At 24.2% G+C, this 7,538-nt stretch overlaps 1 non-coding gene across 1 annotated transcript; it reads left to right on the top strand.

Moving 5' to 3' along the window:
- Window positions 1-7,267: 7,267 nt before the first annotated feature.
- Window positions 7,268-7,338, top strand: QC761_0081870. The gene has a single exon. It is a non-coding gene; the product is annotated as a tRNA-OTHER (tRNA).
- Window positions 7,339-7,538: the final 200 nt, after the last annotated feature.

Raw genomic sequence — 7,538 nt, forward strand, 5'->3', positions numbered from 1 at the left:
AATATATATTAATGATTAATAATTTTAATACTATAAAGAGCGGAAAAGTATATATATTTTAAAACTTTATTATTTAAATAATAAAAAGAAAAAACGTTTATATAGGACTTACGTTTTAAAAACTATATATATAAAACTAATAAAAATCGATATTATATAATGGTAAAAAATATAAAATAAAAGTTAAAGTAAAAATAATTTTAAATATTTTAATTATAATAAAGTAAAATATTTTAAAAAAAATTATAAAATATTTAAATAATTCGGTTAAAAAAAGGAAATTATAATAATTACTATATTAAAGGAATTAAAAATTATAAAAATAATAATTATTAAATATTAATAAAGCGGAATAGTAAATTCCGAAAAAAACTTTAATTAATATATTAAATAAAAGGATTTAAAGTTTTAAAAAATAAAAGAAACGTGATAAAAACTAAAAGTAAAGTATAAAGAAAAAAACCTTTAAATATAAATATTATAAAATTAATAAATATAAATTATTACGGAAATTATTATAGAAACTATTAAAAGTAAGGGTTTCGCGTAAGGACTTATTAAATAAAAAATATTAAAACAGTAATATAGTAAATATAAAATTATTATTTTATAAAATATATTATAATTAATAAAGTTTTTATATATAAATTAAAAAAAATATTAAAAAAATAAAAAGATTATTAATATCGGAATTATAAAATTATTAAAAAATATATTAATATTTATATAATATAATTTTATTCTAAATATTTAAAATATCGGAAAGTATTTTAATTTTAATATATTATATATAAATATATAAAGTATTATTAAAGTAAATTACTATATAATTATTAATTAGTATATAAAGTAAATAAAAAAATAAATTATAATTAATTAAAAAAATTATAATTCGATAATGTCACGGTTTTGGGAGACAGTGGGGCACACCGGACCAATCAGGGCTGGACCGGGCGATCGAGCGGGGCTCACGGTCCAGTAGGACGGAACGGACCAATAAGGTGGGGACCGGGGACCGTGGTGGGTCTCACGGTCCACGGTCCAGTATCGGCCAATCCGGAGAGGACCGAGGACCGTCTATAAGCCAACGGTCCACGGTCCCCTGATCTATATATACGGAGGAACTGGCCGGTATAGATAGATAGTTCCGCAATATATAATTTAAGCTTATACTCACGGTATTTTATATTTATATTAAGATATTTTATTGTATACTATTTAACTATACCGAATTAGGATTATTTAAAAGTAGCCTTTAACCGGTATCCCTTTTAAAGGTTTTAAATAAAGGTTCGTTATACGTTATATACTTACTTTAACTTTATTATAGATAAGTTAAAAACGTCTTTTTACTACTATAGCCGGATTTAAAAACATTTAAATAGGAGGCGTTCTGCTTAGCTTAAGTAATAAGGGACCTACTACTATTAATACTCGACCTACTATAAAGTAAGTAATATAGCGTTTTAAAGAGTTTAAAAATAAAGCCTAATAAACTCGGGAGTAGATTATCGCTATATTAATCTTACTTAAGGCGGTACCTAAGTTCCCGGTACCGAAGTACTATAGAAGGAAAAAAGTAAAGTTCGGAAGGTTCTTAATTTAATTTAAAACCTATTTTTATTAATATTTAAATTAATTTATTAACGAAAAGTTAAAGGTAATTTTCGCGGTTATTAAATTTAAAGATAAAGCTTTTACGTAATTCGAGCCTATCCTTAATAATTATTACGAGGAAGAGCCGTCCGATTAGGAAAAGATTACTATAGAATATTTCGAGAATTACCGTATTTTTAAAATTAAGCTTAAAGAGGTATTTAGGGAGTATAATAAGGTAAGGCGCGTATAAAAGAGGCTTATAAACCTATATTAAACGTATTTAGCGGCTAATTACGTAATTTTATTTAAAATCGATAGCCTATATAGTACTATTAATAATAAAGGATTAATATAGCTTTTCTATAATAACCTTAAGGAAAAGGTAAAGGATAAATTATATAAAAAGTCGAGGCTTAATATTATCGATAAGTATATTACTATAGCTATACGGATCGACGATTAATAGTTTTAGCGTTATACGGAAAAGAAGGGTAATAAAGGGTACTTTAATAATAACCGTCCTAACGATAAACGTAAGAGACGATACTTTAATATTAATTACTCCGGCACTATATATTCGGGATTAATAAATATTAATACTATATAGTAATAAAGGCTATAAGGCCGGGACTAAAGTAAAAATAACCTTAAGTATTTTAATTACGGTAAAGTAAAATATTTTAAAAAGGATTATTAAGTATTTAAACGATTCGACTAAAAAAAAAAGATTATAGTAATTATTATATTAAGGGAACCGAGGGTTATAAAGGTAATAATTATCGGGTATTAATAAAATGAAACGATTAGATTAAAAGGAAACTTTAATTAGTACGCCGAATAAAAGAAAATAAAGTTTTAGGAGCTACGGAAAGTAATAAAAAGACTAAAGGCGGAGTATAAAGAAAGAGATCTTTAAATATAGGTATTATAAAATTAATTAGTACGGATTATTATAGAAATTACTATGGAAATCGCTAAAAGCGATAGTCTTATATAAAAATTTATTAAATAAATAATACCGGAGCGGTAATACGGTAAGTATAGATTTACTATTTTATAGGATATATTATAATCTATAAAACTCGTATATAAAAGTTAAGAAAAGTATTAAAAAAGTAAAAAGATTATTAGTATTAAGATTACGAAAATACTAAAAGATATATTAATATCTATATAATATATACCTTACGAAGGAAATACGGTATAATTTTATTTTAAATATCCGGAATATCGGAAAATACTTTAGTTTTAATATATTATATATAGATATATAAAATATTATTAAAGTAAATTACTATACGGCTACTAACCGGTATATAAAGTAAATAAAAAAAGTAAATTATAAATAATTAAAAAAATTATAATTAAATAAAAAAAGGTTTAATAGGAGGACCTAAACGATTACTTTTTATAAAAGGTTTAGGACCTAATTAAATTAAAGGATAGCCTTTAGGTTATATAGATTATACTAAGGTATATAAAATATTATATTAAATATCTAAAAGGTTAGAATATAAATAATAATATATATTTTTTTAAAAAAGTAATATTAAAATAGTACCTAAGCTTAAACTATATTATATATTTACGAAAGAAAGTTAAACGGTATTATTAAAATAAAGTATATAAGATTAAATAAAAGAATTACTATTAAACGAGGATATAAGAAAATATTAGGGAAGTAAGAGACGGAAAATAAAAGAAAGTTAAATAAGTATAATTAAAAAACTTTATATTACTAATTAATCCGGGGTAGGAAAATGCTTTTAAACGATATAATTATTTAAAAAACGATTCGCGGCCCTTTACGGGAGCTATTAACTTTTATCGGACTACGAATAGTATTTTCGAAAGTATTAATATAAAGCGAAAGTATAAAATAACGACTTAAAGCTTATTAGTAAGGTCGTTACTATATAAGGAAAAAGTAAGAGAGATAAATACCTCTAGGTTATTATATAATAAAAGAATCTTTAAGTAATAATATTAATAAATAGTAGTATAAAAATAAATTTAATTTCGCTATAGTTCGTATACTAGGCCCGAATACTATAAAAGAAAAAAAAAGAATAAATCGTTATATAAAGACTATTCCGTACGTAAAAGGTTTATAGGGAGATACTACCCCTAGATATTATAGTCGAAAGAAAAATAATTTTAATTATATTCGATATTATAAATATAGGACCCTCGAAAAATATAATCCTAAAGTAATTATAATATAAAAATTATAATTTAAATATCGATTGGAGGGATAGTAGTTATTTACGACCGAAAAAACTTTAAAAGTATTTAATTAACGATAGGAAATTAAAAGTATATATAGAGTAGAGTATAGGATAAGTACCTTCTACGGTATTACCGTAAGGAGTTTAAGAAATAATAATATACTCTATCGATATAGGCGGTAAAATCGAAGAAGTAGGGTTAACGACGTTAATAAAGATATCGGAGGTTAATAAATACGTTTATTATAATAACGTAGAAAAGGGTAAGAAAAAGGTAATACCGGTAAAATATCGAGGATACTTAGCTTTTACGGCTAAATATTTAGAGGGGTTTCTAAAGCGAGGGCTATAAGATTATAAAATTAAGTTAAAAAAAGGAATTATATTATAGTTATTTAAAATATATTATACTAATAATAAATAAAGTAAGGAGCTACGGAAATATTTGGATAAGAATTTAAAAAGAGATTATATTAAAGAGTTTATATCGCTAGTAAAATACCCTATTTTTTTTGTACCGAAGAAGGATAGTAACTTACGATTATATATAAATTATTAATAATTAAATAATAAAATAGTAAAAAATAATTACCCGCTACCGTTAATATTTAAATTACGGAATTAATTAGTAGGGACGTAATACTTTATACGTTTAAATATACTTATTAAATATACTTATATACGGATTAAAGAAGGAAACGAATAAAAAATAGCGTTTCGTATACCTTATAATTATTTCGAGTATCTCGTAATACTATTTAAACTAACTAATATACCTATAACGTTTTAATCTCTCATTAACTATACGATACGGAAGTACCTTAATAAAATAATAGTATATTATTTTAACGATATTCTTATTTATTTACGTACTTTAAAGGAATATAAGCGATACGTACGAAAGATACTTAACGCACTATACGGAGCCGGACTTTTAATTAATAAAGAGAAAAGCGAGTTCTATATATAAAAAATAATATATTTAAAATACTTAATATCGTTAAGTAAGGTTTATATAGAACTTAAGAAAATTACGGTAATTAAGGATTAGCCTACGCTATAATTATAAATATACGTTAAAGAATTTTTAAGGTTTACGAACTTCTATAAAATATTTATTCGAAGGTACATAAATATCGCGAAGCTTTTTAATTATTTAATTAAAAAAGACGTAAAATTCCGGTGGGGGTAAAAAAAGAAGTAAGTTTTTTAAGAATTAAAAGAGGTTATTTTAAAGGACTTAGTACTTAAATTACTAAACCTTAATCGACTATTTAAAGTCGAGGCGGATATATTAAATTATACGATTAGTAAGTAATTAGGGTAGTAAAATAATAATAATAAATTATACTTAATAACTTTCTTTTTAAAAAAGCTCGAAGGAATATATTAAAACTATTTAATTTATAATAAAAAGTTATTTACTATTATTAAAGCGTTTAAGGAATAAAGGTTATACTTTAATAATATTAAGTATAAAGTATAGGTCTATACGGATTATAAGAATCTACGGTACTTTACTATTACGAAGGTCCTTAACGTACGGTAAATATAATAATTAGAATTTCTCTCGGAATTTAATTTCTAAATTAATTATAAGAAGGGATCGGAGAACGCTAGGGTAAACGTATTTAACCGGTATACCGACTATTATAAAGATATATCTAGGAAGTTATTATTATTATTTAAGGAGGCGCTTAATAGTACTTTTAAGTATTTACTATAGTCGTAAATAAAGTATTACGTAATATATTACGAAAAGGCTACTTTTAATAAATACTAAAGGAAATTAAGTACCGATATTATAGAATAATACTAGTAAAAAAAGCTAAAGCTATAAAGTATTTAGAAAAATAATTAAAGAAGGTTATAATATAAGAATCGAGCGTACGTAAAGCTAGGTAATAAAATAATATTAATAATAAATATTTACGTATCGAAGTTCGGAGGATATATAAGTATCGTTAAGACTATAGAAAAAATTAAGTAATACTTTAATTAGCTAAGGATTAAGGACGACGTTAAGGAAGTTATTTAATTATACTATACGTACGAAAGAACGAGGGTTATAAAGTATAAGCCTTACGGATTTCTAAAGCTATTATTAATAGCGGAGCGGTTATAAAGTTTAATTATAATAAACTTTATTATTAAATTATTAAAGTTTAAAAATACGGTAATTAACGTTAAATATAATAATATATTAACGGTAGTCGATAGGTTTATTAAATAGATATATTTTTTACTATATAAAGAAATTTAGTTAATAAAGTAATTAATAGATATAATATTATAAGATATTATAGTAATATATATATAACTAAAGAAATTTATTACGGATCGCGATATTAAATTCGTATCGAAGTTTTAGAGAATATTAATAACGAGGTTAGGGGTAATAAGTAAGGCGTTATTAGTTTACTACCTTTAAATAGACGGTTAAATAAAGTAGTTTAATTAAATTATAAAATAATATTTATAAAATTATATTAATTTCGAGTAAAACGATTAAATTAAATTATTATTTATAGTATAATTAATATATAATATATTACTAACGGAAATTATAAAAGTTATACCTTTCTTTACGAATTTCGGCTATAAAATAAATTTATAGTAAGAACCTACGGTTACGGTACTTAAAGTTAAAGTTAAAGTAAATAAAATATATATATTTTACGGTAAATTTAAATAAAAACTAAAGTTTATAAAGGAAAAGATATAAAAATACTATAATATTAAAAAGCTCGAGGAACCTTACTTTAAAGGGAAAAATATAATATTCCTTTCTATATATAATTTATATATTAAAAGATCTAGTAAGAAGTTAGACTATAAGCGAGTAGGCCCGTTTAAGGTTAAAAAGAAAATATCGGAGACGGTATTCGAACTGGAACTATCCCGTACAATACGTTTACGATTATATACTTTTTATATTTCGCTTCTGGAGCCCGCATTACCGGTAAGTAAGGCTAATATATAGGCCGTAGCGGAGGACGAAGAAGAAAAGTACGATATAAAAGAAATACTAGATTTATAGTTTAATAGAGGTTATTTAGAGTATTTAGTTAATTAATTAGGATATTTAATTACGGATAATTTATAAAAATTATAAATATATTTTAATTACTTAAAGAAGTTAAAAAAATTTTATTAACGATATTTAAACCGGTTAAAACTTAAATAAATAAAAATAGATCCGGGCGTAAAAGGACCTTATCGGACCCTCTTAAACCTAGAAAAACCTTAATAAAAGTCGAACTTACGCCTCCGATAAAGTAATTAACGTATTATACGCTATACTATAAGGTTAAAAGGTAAAAAGGAATTTAAGTTTAATTAATATTATATACTCCTACTACCGTAAAAAACGTATTACCGGCGGACAATAAAACGCTAACCTTAGCTTATAGTTAAATAGCTATAAAATAAAGTTAAAAGAATCTCGGTAAAATTCGAACCTACGCCTCCGGTAAAATAGTCGGCGTACTATACACTATACTACGAGGTTAGAAGGTAAAAGGAAAATTAAATATAAGTAACGTTATACGCCTTAATTACTTTAAAAAGTAAAAGGTATACTACTAACGGTATTTTAGGCGGTTAAGAAGGAAGGACCGGCCGTATTAAGGTCGAAGGAAAGATTAAAAAGCTAGTTAAAGCCTACGGAGGAATCTAGGGCTTAAGGAGTTTATAGGGCGGCATCTTACG

This window comes from Podospora bellae-mahoneyi, chromosome 5, assembly GCF_035222275.1.
Source record: "Podospora bellae-mahoneyi strain CBS 112042 chromosome 5, whole genome shotgun sequence".
NCBI classification, from domain to species: Eukaryota; Fungi; Ascomycota; class Sordariomycetes; order Sordariales; family Podosporaceae; genus Podospora; species Podospora bellae-mahoneyi.